This window comes from Rhipicephalus sanguineus, chromosome 4 (genome assembly GCF_013339695.2).
Source record: "Rhipicephalus sanguineus isolate Rsan-2018 chromosome 4, BIME_Rsan_1.4, whole genome shotgun sequence".
Classification (NCBI taxonomy): domain Eukaryota; kingdom Metazoa; phylum Arthropoda; class Arachnida; order Ixodida; family Ixodidae; genus Rhipicephalus; species Rhipicephalus sanguineus.
In genome coordinates this window covers 129,542,789-129,561,238 of record NC_051179.1, presented here as the reverse complement: position 1 = coordinate 129,561,238, position 18,450 = coordinate 129,542,789, and the positions used below count along the sequence as shown (strand labels likewise).

Sequence of the window (18,450 nt, the reverse complement as noted above, 5' to 3'; positions counted from 1 at the left end):
CGAGCGCGCACGTGCAGTCTAGCCCGGCCGTGCCGTAACTAGCTAAAAAAGGAACAAGAAAACACTGCATTTGAAGCACAACACTCGACTTCGCCATTTTTTTTCGCAAATGTATCGCATTTTTAACTTTAGAAAATTTCGGGAAGTAATCAAAACCATTTTCTCCTGTCCCCTCCTGGCAGCTAAACTCTTAAAAAACAAAGGCCGGCAACATCACTAACCTAATACTAACCGTTTACTAGTCACAAAAGCACTACCGTCTTGGCAATGGAAGATAATAAAATGCGGGTTAGTGAAATTCACTACCGGGCTAGCAAGTGAATAGTAATAACTCGAACGATTAGCCCATTCTAAGTTCTTCGTACGCATAGGTCGGCAAAAAATGTGGAGCTCACTCAGACTCACTCACTAAACATATCTTACCCTTAGGGCTCACTCGGACTCAGACTCACCAAAATATAATTCATTCGAACTCACTCAGACTCAGGCTCACGGCTCGATCTGAGTCTGAGTGAGTCTGAGTGAGTCGACTCATGAGTCCGCTAGCCTATAATTAGCCTTTTTCTAGCATAATGTCAATGCTCTTTAACGCCAATATCTCGCATAATCGGTGCGCTACTTAGCATCTTTTGATTTCGTACCTTCAAATACGAGTTATCTGAGTTTGTAGTTCAATAAGGACCTTTTTATTGAATGAGATGACTAAAACACGAGATATTTTTATCAGTAACTTCCCGTGAAAAAGTTTGGGGGGAGAGGTCAAGGCGACTCCTCCCCCTCTCCCTCCTCAACTCACGCATCTGATCAATAAATATTGAGCTGACCTATGAACGGTAGCGCGTTGAAGTATGTGGGACTATACGTGAGTATAAACGTGAGACGACATAAGGCTGATAGCAATGCTGAAGTTGAGTAGACAGGACCATAGGTCGGCAAAAAATGTGGAGCTCACTCAGACTCACTCATGCAATATATTTTGGCCTTTGGGCTCACTCGGACTCAGACTCGCCAAAATTTTTTTCTACCGGACTCACTCGGACTCAGACTCACCAAAATTTTTCCCGACCGAACTCACTCGGACTCAGACTCACAAAAACTCTACTCACCCGGAGTCACTGAGACTCAGACTCACGTCTCGATATGAGTCTGAGTGAGTCGACTCATGAGTGAGTTTGCCGACCTATGTTCGTACGGCACAGCCATGGAATTTAGACTACGACTGATCGGAACGGCCTGCCCCGCGACATTGCCGAAATCACCCGTTCAACAACATTTACAATAAAACTAAGATCTAGCACCACTTAATAAATGTATGGAGCCACGAATTTGAAGAACTTTGTAAACCCCACTTCTCATGTAATACCTCAAATGTGACGTTTGTAAGGAAAATAAAGTGAAGTAAAGTGATGTGAAGGGATGATCAATATTTGATACCTGATAAACGCAAAATATGGCTTTCACTTCATTAAAACCTTGCTAGGTGACACACAAAGGACAGCGCCATACATTTTACCCGCAGCATTTCATACGCAAGGATTAATAATAACAAAATTTTGAAAAACTTACGCATTGGTAGCCGCAGTAGGCACCCAGGAAACTCGGATAAAAAGCTGGTCACCGGCGGTTCAATCTTCCAAGTGCTAGTAGGCCGGAGTAACGGTTCCTTCCATGGGTGCCCGAAGACCACGATGGAGATTGGGCGGAGACGAAAAATGGGACTTCGGAGCTGACACTCTACAGTGGCACCTGAGAGTCCTCACTGAGAGTACCCTCTGACAGTATTGCGCTGCTGCTTAAATACTGGTCCAAGGCAGGTGCCGCCGAGCAAGCTTGCGAGAGCAATTGAGCGTGTCGAATCAGTCCATTCAACAAAATTCAGCAGGCATTCGTCAATTCCCCCTCGGTGCATGTATAACCGTGTACTTGGGAGGACCTTTTTGCAAGTGTGCGGGGTATAATCGAGCGCGACTCCGAAAGCTCCGTTTGACCGTCCTTAGGCTGCGGAGATAGAAAGGGCATTTTCTGGCAAGACGACCGGCCAGAAACGTTTCCGAGAAAAAAAAGAGAAAAAACAGGTGGTAGGACCATTAGATCGCAGAAGTCTTCTTCATTCTTAAAGTGGATAAGTAAGTTGCCCAGCGGTCGTTAACTTCGGATAAAGTAGGGATGGATTATCTTGGTGCTTACTAAAATGACCGCCACGTGTAAGGGCTAGCCACGAGAGGTCAAAAGCGTTTTTTTTTCATGTGCTCTGGGATGAATAAAAAAATGTCAGTTGCCAGTTAGCGCCGGTGCCGTCGCCTCGTCTTCGGGCTCCCCGTTTCTTGTGCACATTTTTTCTTCCAATGATACCAAGAAGCCCAACATTCCAGTCTCCTCAAAAAAAAAAAAGGCAATGTGGAGGAGGGGGCGGGGTAACAAAGGGAGGCTTACTCCGAAACTACGTTCAAGGAATACTAGAGCTCGCCGTTGTGGGAATACTCATTTATCGAGCAGGTGGCCTGCCCTTCCCTCTTTCACCCTCCTCTTACCAACAACACTGATACGTGTTCCCCAATGTTTAGCGGAAATATGCGTTTTCTTCATCATCAAACCAATACTGTTCATTCATTAAGTGGCAGCGCCAACCCAAGACAATGAACGAGAATGGAATGCAAGGGACCAGACAAGCGCCGACTCGTTGCTCAGTTTACTGCGGAAAGGCAGTTACGTGAATATGCAAACTCTAGTAGCGCACGTGAGCAAGGCCATACAAAAAAAAAGGTATCACATTGTACAACCAATTTGCAAAATAAAGTATTTTGTCTACAAAAACCACAAAATAATCACGTGACACTGCCACAGGAAAATTCTTCGTTAGTAAGCTTTACGGCTCGCTTACGCAGTTATCTGAACGTCTCCTGATATGTAAGGCATCTGTTATATTACGTGCAATTTCGTTTCTGTAAGCAAAGAACATCTTTGAATCAGGCCAAACTGGCTCACAAATTTGACACTCTTTTGCAATGATCAGCTAAGTGTGAGTAATTAATTATTTTTGCCTGGTGGTTGTCCATGCTGTTTCAACCGGCTGTTATTATACCAGCCGGTCTAAACGATGTAAACATTATCGTAAGTTGGTGGCTACATGTAAACTACATCCAGCTGAATATCTTTTGTTTTAAGACGCAGAATTTTCGTTGTTTCTTTTGTCGTTTTTTATCGCCCGCACGGCAGATTCGTTTAAAGGTATCGGGGGCATTAATGCCGAAACGGCTGCTTGTGTCCGTGGAAAAAGCGATGTATACATAAGGCAGAGCAGTGATGCGTTTACGTTGCGGCTTGCGTGTCGTTTCTTACACTATTGTGCTGTGGTGCAACAGGTTTCATTATCTCAATTATTCTTTAAGCCACTCACAAGTAATGTTTTCCGCTAATCAAGCCGCTTTGAGTGGGTTAATTTGACGTGAAAATGCTAGATGCATTTTATAAGGGCACGATTTTTAACAAAGAACAAAAAATATAATTGCAGCACGAGGCTCCAATTACGTTTTTTTATACTTTTATAATGGCCTGAGTTATGTTTAAGAAGTGATTTTATTGGTGTTAATTCATATGAGCAACAACGGTGTTTGGAGGTTAGCTGTGGTGACAAGTAAAGGAGATGTAATTCTTTATGCTGTGCAAGTTCATTTGCGAAACTAAAGTCGATGCCATTATCGCGGAACACTTTTAACGCATCAAGAACAATGCACCCTCGTATAGCTTTGACATAAATAATCAAATAACCACCTAAAAACCGAAAAACGTTTTAAGTAAACCATTTCCAATCTTTCTGTAAACTCTGGCCAAGCAAATAGCCCTGAACATTGAGGCAAACGTCGAGCCAGTACATAACCCATAATTCTGCACATACGTGGCGCTTTCGTATCTGATAAATATATATTTTACATCGGAAGCTACAATTTCAAACAATGTTTTAGCAGATCTTGTGCCATTATTTCCGAACTTGTCTTTATCATTATCATCACAGATACTCAATATGCAGCTGTTAGCAAGTGTGAAGAATCGAGTAGTAGAAGTGCATGTATAGTGAAAACACCACAATCCACTGGATTTTTTTCTCTGAAATGCCTGACGACCACTTCAGAATTCGGTATGACAAGTGGGTCGCAGATCTTTAGCCTCGAAAGCTGATTCTGAATAAAGCGTGCTATATGTTGTCGCCACGTGGTTCTTTTGTCGCCACGTGGTTCTTTGAGTAAAAGTGGCTCTAAATGGCCTTGTTTTTGCGCTTTTTGCAAGAAAATTACACTTCAAGTTCAATATGAATGTTTTCATTGGTTTATGGGGTTTAACTTCCGAAAGCGACTCAAGGTATGAGAGATGCCTTAGTGGAGAGCTTCGGATAATTTCGACCGCCTGGAGCTCTTTAATATGTGCAGAAATCGCACAGTATACGGGTCTCTAGCTGTTTAATTGCCTCCATAGAAATGCGAGCCCGGCCGTGGTTGAATCTGCGTCGTTCGGGTTAGTAGCCTTCCACCATAACCATTAAGCCATTGCGGCGGCTCTTCAAGGTGCATATTTCTTGTTTTCTTAACCGAAGAATACAGACGTTCTGAAGTGATCAACTTAAGTAATTCCACAGCGTGATGCTTAACCTTCTGCAGTCTGTCGTCTATTTTCCCTTTTTTTTATTGGCATCACCATGGTTTTATACAAAACATGTCATGCGACATCAATGCACAAAGCCGCCTTCTTTTTACTAGCAGTGATAATACGCCTAGAAGCGAGATCAACCTTTCGGGGCGTTGTCCATCGTCACCCCAGCTATCGCAAAATGCATCTAGCATTTTCACGTTAAATTAACAGATTCAAATAGGCTGGATTGATAAGATAATAAAAACTGCTGAACCAGAGCACCCTAGTGTAAGAAGCGATACGCAACGTAAGCGCGTCACTGTTCGCCTCATATACAGTCGGCGTCAAAAGTTTAGAGACGACTAAGTCTGCATCTGACAAAACTTTGAATTTAGTGATTTGTGAGTGTATTCGGTCGAAATACACAGTACATGTTGTTAGCACATTTTTAACACTGCGGAAATCTAAATTCAACGGTGCCTGCCAAAGCAATCGGAATATTCAGCTTTTACATATGTTTCATGGTCCACAAACTTTTGACGCTGGCTGCACATGTATACATCTCATTTTCCACGGAGTTAAGCACGCAAGCAGCCGTTTCGGCATTAACGTTTGTTTTTAATGCCCCCGATACCTTTAAACGAATCTGCCGTGCGGGCGATAAAAAAACGACAAAAGAAACAACGAAAATTGTGCGTCTTAAAACAAAAGATATTCAGCTGGATGTAGTTTACATGTAGCCACCAACTTACGATAATGTTTACATCGTTTAGACCGGCTGGTATAATAACAGCCGGTTGAAACAGCATGGACAACCACCAGGCAAAAATAATTAATTATTCACACTTAGCTGATCATTGCAAAAGAGTGTCAAATTTGTGAGCCAGTTTGGCCTGATTCAAAGATGTTCTTTGCTTACAGAAACAAAATTGCACGTAATATAACAGAAGCCTTACATATCAGGAGACGTTCAGATAACTGCGTAAGCGAGCCGTAAAGCTTACTAACGAAGAATTTTCCCGTGGCAGTGTCACGTGATTATTTTGTGGTTTTTGTAGACAAAATACTTTATTTTGCAAATTGGTTGTACAATGTGATACCTTTTTTTTGTATGGCCTTGCTCACGTGCGCTACTAGAGTCTGCATATTCATGTAACTGCCTTTCCGCAGTAAACTGAGCAACGAGTCGGCGCTTGTCTGGTCCCTTGCATTCCATTCTCGTTCATTGTCTTGGGTTGGCGCTGCCACTTAATGAATGAACAGTATTGGTTTGATGAAGAAGAAAACGCATATTTCCGCTAAACATTGGGGAACACGTATCAGTGTTGTTGGTAAGAGGAGGGTGAAAGAGGGAAGGGCAGGCCACCTGCTCGATAAATGAGTATTCCCACAACGGCGAGCTCTAGTATTCCTTGAACGTAGTTTCGGAGTAAGCCTCCCTTTGTGACCCCGCCCCCTCCTCCCCATTGCCTTTTTTTCTGGCCGGTCGTGTTGCCAGAAAATGCCCTTTCTATCTCCGCATCCTAACGACGGTCAAACGGAGCTTTCGGAGTCGCGCTCGATTATACCCCGCGCACGTGCTCTCGGAGGCTTGCTCGGTACTTCTGCGAATATAATTCACAGCACCACTGCCTGCCTTCCTTCTTTTTTTTTTTTTTTGGACCAGCCGCTGAAGGTTGACTAAAAGGTAACTTGTTCTGCACGCTTTGTGGGACCACGGCCGGGCTAGACTGCACGTGCGCGCTCAAGCGCGCACGTGCAGTCTAGCCCGGCCGTGGTGGGACGAAAGATGCCAGTTTGAATGACACAGAACAGACTCCTGTCTCTGAGAAAAAGATGGGAGAATTTGAAGACCCCTCGCTTTGCTGAAGAGCTGATGGCCCTGGGAGTGGGGAGGAAACTTTAGCTCGCTTCCATAAAGGCAGCAGTTGCTTTAGCAAAATAGTTGAGGCTTGTGCTCGTCGGTGCCTATTTGAAAGATGCAGGACGCAGAAGAAATCTTTTCTAGAAAGCCTGTTTCGCTCTTAACAAAAGCGCTGGGCTGTGTGAGGGGTGCTTCCCTAGTCTCGGATTGGGATGGACACAGCGACCACCTGAAAAAATTCTACGTTCTGAAAAATGGCCTTCGGTGAGGTGAAAAGCGGGGGGGGGGGGGGGGGGGTTGGGTTGGCTTATAGCTTTGGGGGGGCGATCGCCCAATCGCCCCCCCCCCCCCCCCTGGATCCGCCACTGGTTGCAGCTATGACTATGGTGAGGTGTGCGAAGAAGAGGCAGACGACGTGTCGGTGTGCTGGAAGTAACAACCGCCATCTTGACTGCTGGACCATCCTACACTGTAAATAAGTTATATATTCGCAACAATATTATCAGGATGGCGCAGTAAATACAATTTGGCGCACTTTGGCGCAGGAGTGGAATCACTGTAATAATAATAATAATAATAATAATAATAATAATAATAATAATAATAATAATAATAATAAAAAAATAATAATAATAATAGAGCGGTAGATTTTCGAGTTCACGCGGTCGCCCATCAACCCTGCTCCGCACGATGTTCAGCGTACGTGGGTGCGTCTGTGCAATCCCGTGCAATGTTTACAGAAGGAACGCCCCTCTGTCGTTCCTTCGCAAACGTAAAGAGTTACCAGTACAGTTCCACCGTTACGTAACGGAACGGTGGCGTTCCTCCCAAAAGGAACTATAGTTGGATACAACTTTAGAAGTGCGCGACGTTTTCTCCGCAAAGGCGAATAAATAAGAGCCCGCACCAATGGGTGCGCACTGTAGACTGACATCATGAGCCGCACGGTCCAAGGTCGATTGCACGGTCTGTTACTCCACCGTCCGACTTATGAGCGCGGGAGTATTTGTTTAGTCACGAAGGAAATTGGCGATCGCACTTCCGTAGTTTTGGCGGCCTTGTCCAGATTCTTAAGTTGTATCCGGTTATAGTTCCTGGAACGTCGTCCCGTACAGCACTGAATAAACCCGAACGATCGAATACAGGCTAAACATTGAAGCCTCATTAACTTGGATATACATTGAAGCCCCACATTAGTCGATGTTCCGTTAATTTGAAAGCAACAAGAACAGAAATAAAGATGATGACTGAGCAAAATTCATAATGATCTAAGATTCCCACAGTGGGCTTGAGAAAAATAACATTAACACTAAATCCCTGTATGGTACCTGAAGATGTAATATCTGATTCGAGATCCTCACTTCAGTAATTTGGAAGAGGAACCAAACCACCTGCTTCAACCTCTTTATCTTTCAACTCTCATTATTTCCTTCCTTAATCATTTCGTTAGAATCAAATGCACAAAAACTAGCTTATTTCCCTCTCGGTTTTTTTGGCTCTCGTCTGTTGGTTTCATTATGATCGTGGTTCACGGTAATCAAAAGCATAATTACACTTCCCTTCTCGTTCAGTTTATACATACTAGTTTGCAAACAGTTAGCGAGGCTGCCATAGAGCCATATATTTTAAATCCAGACAGCCTTTCGGAAAAACGTCTTGTCACGTTACCTTTTGTATCGACATGTCACCAAAACAGTGGATAATGCCACTGTCTGAACTGCGCACATGGCAAGATAGAGCACAGGTAGTTACCAGATATCTGGGCTCACCCTACTTTTGTGGCCTATGCTGATTATCTCCTAGATAAACAGTGAGAGCCACCGTTGTTTCCTGCTGGTGCAACCTTCGCCTCGCAGAGCACGCACACACAGTCGAACTGGTGCGCACGCGAGTACAGCCACCACTTCTGCATAACTTGTGCGCGCACGTCTAGCCCCTGCACTCCGCAGGGCAGCCAAGGCGCGCGCACAATGGCAAGTGTCACGAGAGAATGCCACCTACGCCACTTGTTCTGCGAAGGCCCCAGATGATCGAATACACCCCAACACCAAATGATTCAAATGCATTCATTCTTCAATTATTTTATTCTGCTTTCTCTTCAACGTGAGCTCTTTTCCGTTACGGGCTCCAGAAGGTATATCAAACCTTTTACTTTATTAACAATAAACACTTCTCCTACAGTCAGCACAGAAGGCGAGGCGCCCTTATCTGCATCGTACCTGCTTGCCTTCCTCTACTGCATTCGCCTCTAATAATCAGAGCTATGGCAAGTGTTCAGAGGTGCTCCTTCTAATAAAGGAGGCGCAGGGTACGATTCCCAGTGCCTGTGGCTGTTCGCCAGCTTTTCTGATGGAGAGTTACCCAAACCTGGCCCTCCATGGTGTGAATAATCATGTAGTAGTGGTCGTAGGCGTGTGCACGGGGGTGGGCCCAAGCAACGCTGGCCGACTGCCGACGTTTGGCTGATCACTGGCAAATAGCCGGCAGCCGACTTCACTGGCCACCAGACATCCGAAAAGGGTCGGCCGGAGGTGCGCTGCCAGCTACGTCGGCACTAGATCGGCTGCACGATTCGCGCCACCGTTGGTGGCCGAGTGAACGCCGAGCGCGCCAAACGCTTGTCGGGGCGACAAGTCGGCAACACGTCGTGCCGGCCTTGGTTGCCGGCAGAGGATTCGAACAGCGTGTATTATTTTAGGGCAGCATAAAATACACTGCAGGAAGTGTAAAAAACTCCTACAGTGTGATTTTTTAAACATTACAAAAATCACCTGTGACACACAACATACTTGTGGTCCTTGAGCTGATTACACCAAGTGGTAGAGATTATTTGTGCGAACAATCCAAATACATTATTGACTAAACAAAAATAATAGCGAGCCATTACATTCGTGCATGGTTTCTCCAGGCGTGCATATCTACTTTTAAAGATTTTTTCGAGACCATCATTCGCCAAGTGTGCGACAGTATATATACATGGGCGTTAAACTAGGCTTTTGTCGTTGTTCGATGCTTAAAACTGATTCTTACAAAAATAAACGTGACTGAAGGAACAGTGAACTTCTGCCTAAAATTTGATGGCATAAATATTAAATCGTAAGATTTCATTCCAATTATTGCAAACTCAGTGGCTACAGTTAGTCAGTTGCAGTAGGTAAGTCAGTGTAATTTTAAGGTCATTAATGAATTTTATTTAGATAGGCGATTATTTATTTTGCTTTTTCATGCAAGTAATGTCACCCGCTTGCATTAAACCGAGCTCACATAATACATTTATGTCATTTCTGAACTAAAACGGCCATTAAAAACCATTCTGTATAATCTAAAAGAAGCATCGTCTGTATACAGACAACATGAAGCATGAAAATTTTTGCGTGCTGCCCGAGCAGCGCTGCGCACCCAAACAGTCTGTGGATAGAGAGACGCAGTGTTTAGTTCTAACAGCTAGTCCTTTATTATGTAATTTGCGCAATGTAATGAGTAAAAGTTCTTATCTTTCGCTGACGGATAAGTCAGGCAAGCGGAAATACCATATATGCTATGTGAAAAAAACTCATCAAAAGGCGTGGCCGCAATGTAAGATTTTAGTACCAATACACGAACAAGAAATATTCTTTCAAGATTGTTAGAACGAACACATAGCAATGGCAATCCACTGAAGACTCGTGCTGTGAAAAATAAAACGCAGGAGGCGGAAAAGTGCGGGAAAGAAGAGGGTCAGAAGGAACCGCGCTGCTCTACAGTATAGAGCGTGGAGTGAAAAGCACATTTAAAAAAAGAAGGAAAAAAACATGCGCTACGGCGGCCCGCGCCCCGGAAGGTCCCGGTGGGGAGAGGGAAACTTCTTTTTTTCTTTTTTTCCGCTGTTCTCCGGTTTTCTTTCTCAGCGTGGAGCCGCCTCCTCTTTCGAAGAAGCCGCACATCTGCAGGCCCGCCGGCGTCAGTGCCCAGCAGTGCTTTTTGCCGCCAAGATAAGAAAATGGGACACGTCCGAAACAGCACCGCTAAAGACTTGCGTTTGTCAAAATTTACGCATGTACGTCTAGGTAGCAACAAATTTTCAATTAAGTTAAAGCGAATTTATCTTTTTTTTTTTATTGTGCAATGTAGTTACACCTTTACCTCCCACAGATAATAAGCTCTGGCTGAAACCAGGGAACTATACAGTTACGACGGGTATATTTCCCGATATGCCTATTTGAAAAGTTTCTGTTATCCCATCACTTTGTCAGAGGTCGCCTTGTATATGTTTGTGACATTCATCCTTTTAGCACAGCATTTCAAATAAAAATGAACCCTTGTTTTTAATAAAAGACAAAGCAGGTACACCGTAACCTACATTATAAAGAAGTTAAAATACTGCACAATTAGGATATCACTGCCTCAAGATACGAAATAATGCCAGGCAGAAGTCGCATTGTGGTCGTTTTATACGTCTTGAAAATACTAAACAAAAAGATAAGCGAGCGAATATGATGCATGGAAATGCATGAGAAACATTCCGCGGATTTTTCTAATCTTCTTACTCATACGTATAAAAGAATCGCATATAATGGAGCATTTGCGGCGAGTAACGCGCAACGCACACTGCTGTTCTGTTGGATCAATGTTAATAAAATGTTTGCTAGTTCCGTTATTTCACAGAATATTAATTATCCATAGGAGCAACACGTGCTTAAAACTGGACGCTGTAGCTTTATATTTCTATGATTCTATGGACGCTGTAGCTTTATATTTCAAGACGCATTAGACAAATGCATAGCTAGTGCCTCGCGGTAATCTGCCGTCGACGGTGCCTCGCATGCAAACCGAAAAAAAGTAATAAAATTACATTGCTAATAGTAGACGCTTCACGTGCCGTTGACGATGTGTGTGGCTGACTGTCTGCGCAACGTGAGCGTACAACACGTTTCTACACATATGAGAGCTTAATTATCAAGTCCCTTGCCGACGCACCACATGGGACCAGGTGCACTGCTCGACACCGTTAGATTGATTTATATATTTGTCCAGAGAGAGAGAGAGAGAGAGACTCTTTATTGGAAAAACAGAGATTTTTGCCGGCGTCAGTATATAACCGCTGGCATGCTACTCTGTGTAGGGATGGGGAAGGGGGTTGACAGACTAAAGAAGAGAGAGAAGGAAATAATAATATAAAGAAAGAATATAAAAAAATGAAATGCGCAAGTGAACCTGATAGAAATGTTTACAACGAGTGTGTCAGGTAAGTGAAGCCTTTGCTGTATGAAATAATCGGGGGGGGGGGTGCAATCATTAAAGCTTTCCTACTAGGCCAATGTTTGACAAGTAATTAAACAGGGACTGTAAAACCCGTCGCTGTTTAGAAGGGCCGGGCACTGGGCCTAATATGTTGGGCAACGTTAATTGATCGTGACAAATCATGTCCATTTGTCTCTCAAACACTGCTCTCTCATCGCGGTACGCGGAGCAGTCCAGTAATATGTGCTCTACTGTCTCTATGCTGCCACAGTTATCACAGCAGGGACTAGTGGTGCGCCCTATGCGGTACAAATAACTGTTCGTGTATGCCACGTTCAGTCGAAGACGATGGTACAGTGTCTCAAGTTGGCGAGGAAGTGTTGGGGAAATTTTCGCTCTCACTTCTGGGTCAATGCAACGAAGACAGTTATCTTGTTGGAGCGGCAGATTCCAGAGGCGGTCATTTTCTTGATAGGCATATTTTTTTGCGATGTTCGAGGCGTCGACTTTAGTAAAAAATATTCTTCTGAATTTCCGGTACTGGAGTCCATTTCGGGCTGCTTCGTCCGCTTTTTCGTTTCCTGAAATACCAGCATGGCCAGGTATCCATTGGAACTTAATGTAATGTCCATCAATCTTAGCCTTGTGATGAAGATAGGCGATATCAGATGCTACACTTGGGTGATTACCATGCTTGTGCCTGTTCCATATACTTTGCAGGGCTGCTTTAGAATCTGTAAATATCACCCATGTTTTTGGCAGTTGCTGTCGTAGTATAAACTTAAGAGCCTCTTCAATGCCATATAGCTCAGCTGACGTAGAAGATGTCGCTCTCTCAAGACGATACGAGAGGGATTTTCCTGTTGAGGGCACAAAAACTCCATATGACGATCGACGTTGCCTTGTAGAACCATCTGTGAATATGTGCGTTTCGGCTGCGTATTCTTTATACATATACTCCAACGCTATCTGATGAATTGCTGCTTGGGGCATTTTCCTTTTTGCACTAATTCCGGGGATATACGGCACAATTTCTAGTGGTGACAGTGTCCAGGGTGGGATGTTCTTTGGCATAATAGGTGACGTCTGAGCAGGGATCGTAATACGTGCGCCTATGCTTCCGACGGCCTGCCCGAAACTAGATGTAGCACTGGCTTTAGAAATATTCTTTAGAAAGTGGTTCTTGTTGTGAAGAACGTGTCTGAGGTGAATCCGAAGTGTCTCCTGCGAAGCTATCACTTCAAGAGGCAGACATCCGGCTTCTGCTACAGTTGCTACTCGAGACGATCCCTTTGGAAGGCCGAGACATATTCGAAGACAGTTGTTACGTGCCGCTTCAAGTTTTCTCTTGCTTGTATAAGACATATTATGCAGGATGGGCAGGTAATAACGTAAGGTACCGTCAACGTAGGCCTTTTGAAGGAGCACCATTGTTCGGCAGTTGCTGCCCCACTGTGACCCGGCTAAAAATCGGAATACGTGCGACGCCGACGAAATCTTCTCAGTCAGTTTCTTCACTTGAGGAGACCATGTGAGATTCCTATCAATCGTCACCCCAAGAAACCTTTGTGTCTTCACGTATGGAAGGGTGCGACCACCCAACACTAGTGGGTATTTTTCCATTCTTCTCCTCGAGAAAGCCATAGCAACGCTTTTGTCGGGGGACAGTTTGAGACCTCTTGAATTTAGGTAGGCCGATATGTTTGCCAGCGCTCTCTGGAGACGTTGTTGGGTGTTTCTTCGGGAACGCGCTGCACTCCAAATGCAGATATCGTCCGCATACAGTGTGATGCTGACGCCACGGGGCAGGTTTCTTTTCAGATGGATAAGCACTAGATTAAATAATACCGGGCTCAACACAGCTCCTTGTGGTACTCCCTTTTCGACGGCATGGAACGTTGTAGGGCCCTCCGGTGTACACATGAAAAGTTGGCGCCCTTGAAGATAATCTGCAATCCATGCGTAAAGCCGTCCTCCAAGACCAAGGGTTTCCAAAGCGTCAAGTATTGCTTTGTGATAGACGGAATCATATGCGGCCTTAATGTCTAAAAATAACGCAGTAGGTGTGTTTCCGCAAGCCAATTCTTCTTCAACTGATGAGATCAAGGCAATGACATTGTCAATGGCAGACCTATTTTGACGGAAGCCATTCATTTCCTCCGGGTAAATTTTCTTAGTTTCCAGAAACCAGTCAAGACGTTTGTGAATCATTTTTTCGAATAGCTTCCCTACGCAACTAAGCAGAGATATGGGTCTGAAGGAGGCGTAATTTGTTGGCTGCTTTCCCGGCTTCAATATAGGAATAACTTTAGCAAGTTTCCATTCCTTAGGAACCTCCCCATTTATCCACGAGGCGTTATAGTACTCCAGAAGACGTAGGCGAGATGTGGGGCTTAAGTTTGCGAGGGCTGCATAACTCACGCCGTCATGACCAGGAGTTGATCGCTTGTTCGTGTCGCTGATTGCTGCCTTGAGCTCGTCAATTGTGAAAAGTTCCTCTAAGTCAGGAAAGGTCGCTCGAGGTGTACAAGTCTGATGATTTGCAATGTTCAGAGATGGCGTTGCCCCGCTGGAAAGGAGCCTACAGTACTGCTCTGCCACCTCTTTCAGCGATGCGCGCTCATGTAGTGACAGCGCAAGAAAAGGGTAAAGCTGTTGCGGCTCCTTGCGAATGCCTCTGATGACTCGCCAGATTTTGCTCAGCGGTTTTCGTATATCCAGCGTACCACAAAAGTCTTTCCATCTTTTTCGGTTCAGTTTGGTTAAGTAACGTCTTATGTGTCTTTGTGCCCGTCGGCAAGCTCTGAGGTCTTCGATACTTTTTGTACGTAGAGCCTTCCTTTCGGCACGCCTTCGAATGGCACATAATCTTTCGAATTCTTCGTCGTTAGTTGGTATATTACATCGTTTAACGACAGAGCGAGTGCTTTTTTGGAGGCAATGAGCTATTGTTGGTATTAATTCTGCATTCGTAGTCGAGGCTGTGATCCCTTTGTCTACCGCTGCTGTGTAAGCGTCCCAGTCTACCGACTTCAGTGTCACTTTCTTGGGCGACTTCCGAAGATGACGGGCAGAGATTAGGATAGGGTAGTGATCGCTTCCTCGAGTCTCGAAGTCTGTACACCATCCAAACATTTGGACCACTTGACTTGAGACGAATGTGACATATTTGTCCAGCCTTACACCGGCTGCATAGAGTGATGAGGATTTGTCAGCAGAGCTCATCAATCTAACGCCGTTGTTATCGAAAGCAGAGCAAAATAACGCGACGTGGTGAAAAGTATTCGTCTCTGACCGAGTGACAAGTTGAACACCGGTCAATTTTACTTTGAAATTCAACATTTAGGTTTCGAGATAACAAGCGCGAGCGCGTTCGGGCAGTATGTTGAGGAATAAGTCATGTAGTGCAGCTACAAACGCGATGACGGCCTTCGGTCAAACAAGGAAAACAGCAATGACCGTCAACCACAGACGTAAGGGAAACTTCCGGCTAAGGAATAACATCGAGTTTTGCTCCGAACTGACTGAAGTTAAGCTATTATTCGGATGCTGACTAGACATGCGATGGCCATAATGATGAGCGCATGCATTGACTCAATAGGGAAGTTGGAATTCGTCGGCGTTGTGAAGAATTATTCGTTTGGAGACATATCGTTAAAATATTTTTATAACCTTGAGAAATCGCAAGATTTGAACACTCTGGAGATCAATGTATTTGCCACCAGGAAGTACATAAAGGATAAGAAAGTGCAATCACACGAATTTATCTTTAATGTGGCTTTACAATGGTCCATTGGGCTGCGGTATAGAATTGACTGAAATAGTTCGCAAATGGCACGTTGATTGTAACCGACCACGTACATTACACCATCTATTAGTAATAAATTTTATTGAAAATGAATTAATTCAATCTTTCTCCCATCGGAAAGGTTTTGGCTGCTTTATAGCGAGCCCCAAAAAATATTAATTTCGTCACACGAAACGTGCGAAATAGAGATCTCGCGGACTGTACAACTTTGCTGGAAAATTTCAGCTGCGTGTTTCAGGGGCGCGAAAGCTCTAACTGATTATATGAAAAGCTGAATTGCCCAGTGATCTTAAAATCTGGCGTTCTTGCAGCTTATTAAATGTCCATCTGTCTAAGAATGATGTCGCATTTGCAGTTCTGCTCCAATCAATAACCCAAGACTAAAGTTATGTTTGCTGTGCCTCAGCATTCCCGAATCCAGCCGAATATTTCTGATGTGCGCGTTAAGTATTTGACTATGAAAAGGTACAATTACGGAGTTGGTTAGGGGCGGAATTTAAATGTCGAAGTTTTTCACCTGTTTCGCAAGGAACTTCGCAACCTTTAGCGATCGGGCCGCCGAGAATCCTCCGCCGCATTGTCATGAGTACCGATCAAGCCCTACCTCTTATGATGAAGCACTTATATGCTCAATGTACAGTGGTACGACATGAGTGCTTTTCAAGTGTACTGAGCGTTTACGGTTTCTGCTTGAAGCTCAAGAAAACGTACCGCCTTTGCATGCATTAGATGCAAAGCACTTGAGTTGAACAACAGCAATAAATGGGAATAAATGCGAGTGCCGAGCAGAAATGTAATTTTGATCGTGATACTATAGCGCGCTAGGCTCTATTAAAATATCTACGATTTTGAACTGTCCACGGAAAATTATCATCCCCTCCTCCGCCTTGTCTATGAGCTCAAGTGGGACAGTTCGGCACTTCTGGAACGCTAGCACGGTGCTCACGCTTTAGCACTGTCGTGAATATAAATATATGATTGATCTGATCGAGCCGCATGACAAAGGGGGGACATCAGATATAATGGTTAAATATAGAAGTGTGCGAAGATTGAACATTTGGAATATCGAATCGAATATCGTCATACTTGATTCGGTCTTCGGGAATAGCCCATATGCGTTAATACGAATATTTCAAAATATCATCTATGCCCAAATAAACACGAAATTAGCGTAAAAATACAATAATTTCTACGGTCATAAGCTATACGTCGTTTGCAGAGGCAGAATTCGATAGTCCGCACACACTGAAGAGTTTTAAAATTTCTACTTGATGCTCAGTTTATGGTTTTCATGTTAATTTGTTTTAATGTTAGAGTACCAACGATATTTTGTGTTAACAACGAAAACGGTTCAATTCAAATTCGATCCGCTTCTTGCACGCATTAGCGCTGCCCTAAAATGTTCAGGCATGTGCTTCAGTTGAAATTTCCCGCTCCTTTTTTTTTCTCACCCGAAAGAGCTGATATAAGCAACACGTGCGTTCCTCCGAAAAAAAAAAAGAAAAGTGGTGAGATCTCTCTCCCAGAAAGAATGACAAGGCCTGAAAGGAGGAACGAAGAGGGAGGCGGGGCGTGCAGCGGGGCTACCATAGCGGGGCGCCGGACCCCGCACCTCTCGCGTTTTCTTTTTTTTCTTTGCCACAGCGCTGGGGAGGGGAGCAAGCTCCATGCGTCAGTTCCCGCCAAATTGTAGCTCTTTCGAGAGAGGACGTGCTGACTGAAACACTGCACAGAGACGGGCAAGCACTCAGAGGCATTTCGTTTGCCTTGATCCTGGAGGCGGCCTTCTCCCATTGCCGAGGATTTGAAGCGAACTCGTAAGTGGCATTTTATTTCCTCGCTGTATCGCATGGTGAGTTTTGTCTAGCGACAAAATCAAATTTTATTTGCACAATTGATGCGTCAATCTGGTCGTCTCTTCTAGCTGGCAGATCAGAAATGTTCAGGCGAACGGCGGTTATACTTGTCTGTGGACCCAAGACTTCGTTGACGGGCAAATATGTCAGATTTTCTTGTTTTTTATTTGTGGCATCTTATTGTAAAGCCGCGACATATTTTGCCGTTTTCTCTAGGGAACCCTGCAACAAGGACTGTAGTGTGAATAGCGTGCTGCGCTGCTCTCGCCAACTGAAAAGAACTCTGGTAAGATGCATGCTTGGTTATGAAAGTCTCACGCAATCGCTTTTCACATTGAATTTGGTCGCAGGTGTGCTGTAAATGCCGACTGCACAATATGTGACTGGCCCGCGGCTGCTTTGAAGGTAAGATTGTGTTCTCATTAATCTATTTATTGTACCATTTGTTTTCCAGTGACATAGCCAACAACGAAAACCTCGATCCATCCTCTCTCCACATATTATCTAGTTTGTGCGCTGTGGAGCTTGAAGCACTTCTCGGAATTTCAGCACACTCGCATTTATTGTAAGTGCAGTGTTTTTCTTATTTGTGCAGCGACAAAATTATTTTGTTTAGTTGTGTGAATAGAGTTTCTAGACGCGACATGTCTGTGCAACTGGTCAAGTAAATAGTCTACCTTTCTCACAGTATTATTCATTGTTGTTTCTTTCAGTTTTTCCCGACAGAAGAAAAATGCAAGTCTAACATCTCGACGGTAAAACGTCGCATCTGCGCACGTGTTCAGGGCCAAGAGCACGAGAAGTGGCCGAAAGAAGGGAGCCGATCCAACAGGAATGCCGTCCGTCTTTATATTTATATGTGTCAGCGTTATCATGCCGTGATCACATGGACTGTACGGTTGCGTTGCACAAGGGCTGATGCAACGCTCCGTGCGAACAATGTTGCATGGAAAATTAGTGCATCTATACAATTGCAAAATAAAGATCTAAAGAGAGAAAACTTATATTCACGTCTTTCTTTTATTGTGTGTTACGTATTAACACGTTAACAAGTGCAGACCGTTAGAGGCGTTTAATTC

General features: G+C 44.2%; 1 protein-coding gene and 1 long non-coding RNA gene across 3 annotated transcripts in view; one reads left to right on the top strand and one right to left on the bottom strand.

Annotated features, from left to right (window-relative positions):
* The window catches only part of LOC119390670 (gastrula zinc finger protein XlCGF8.2DB), an 807,836-nt gene that overhangs the window by 67,106 nt on the left and 722,280 nt on the right, over positions 1 to 18,450 (bottom strand). The gene's annotated exons all lie outside the window — the stretch shown is intronic.
* On the top strand, positions 17,479 to 18,281 carry LOC125758198 (uncharacterized). Of its 2 annotated transcripts, XR_007415960.1 has the most exons (4): positions 17,479 to 17,516; positions 17,588 to 17,657; positions 17,722 to 17,936; positions 18,085 to 18,281. It is a non-coding gene; the product is annotated as an uncharacterized LOC125758198 (long non-coding RNA). The 2 variants fall into 2 exon arrangements; XR_007415959.1 differs by having other exon boundaries at positions 17,482 to 17,516; positions 17,588 to 17,936.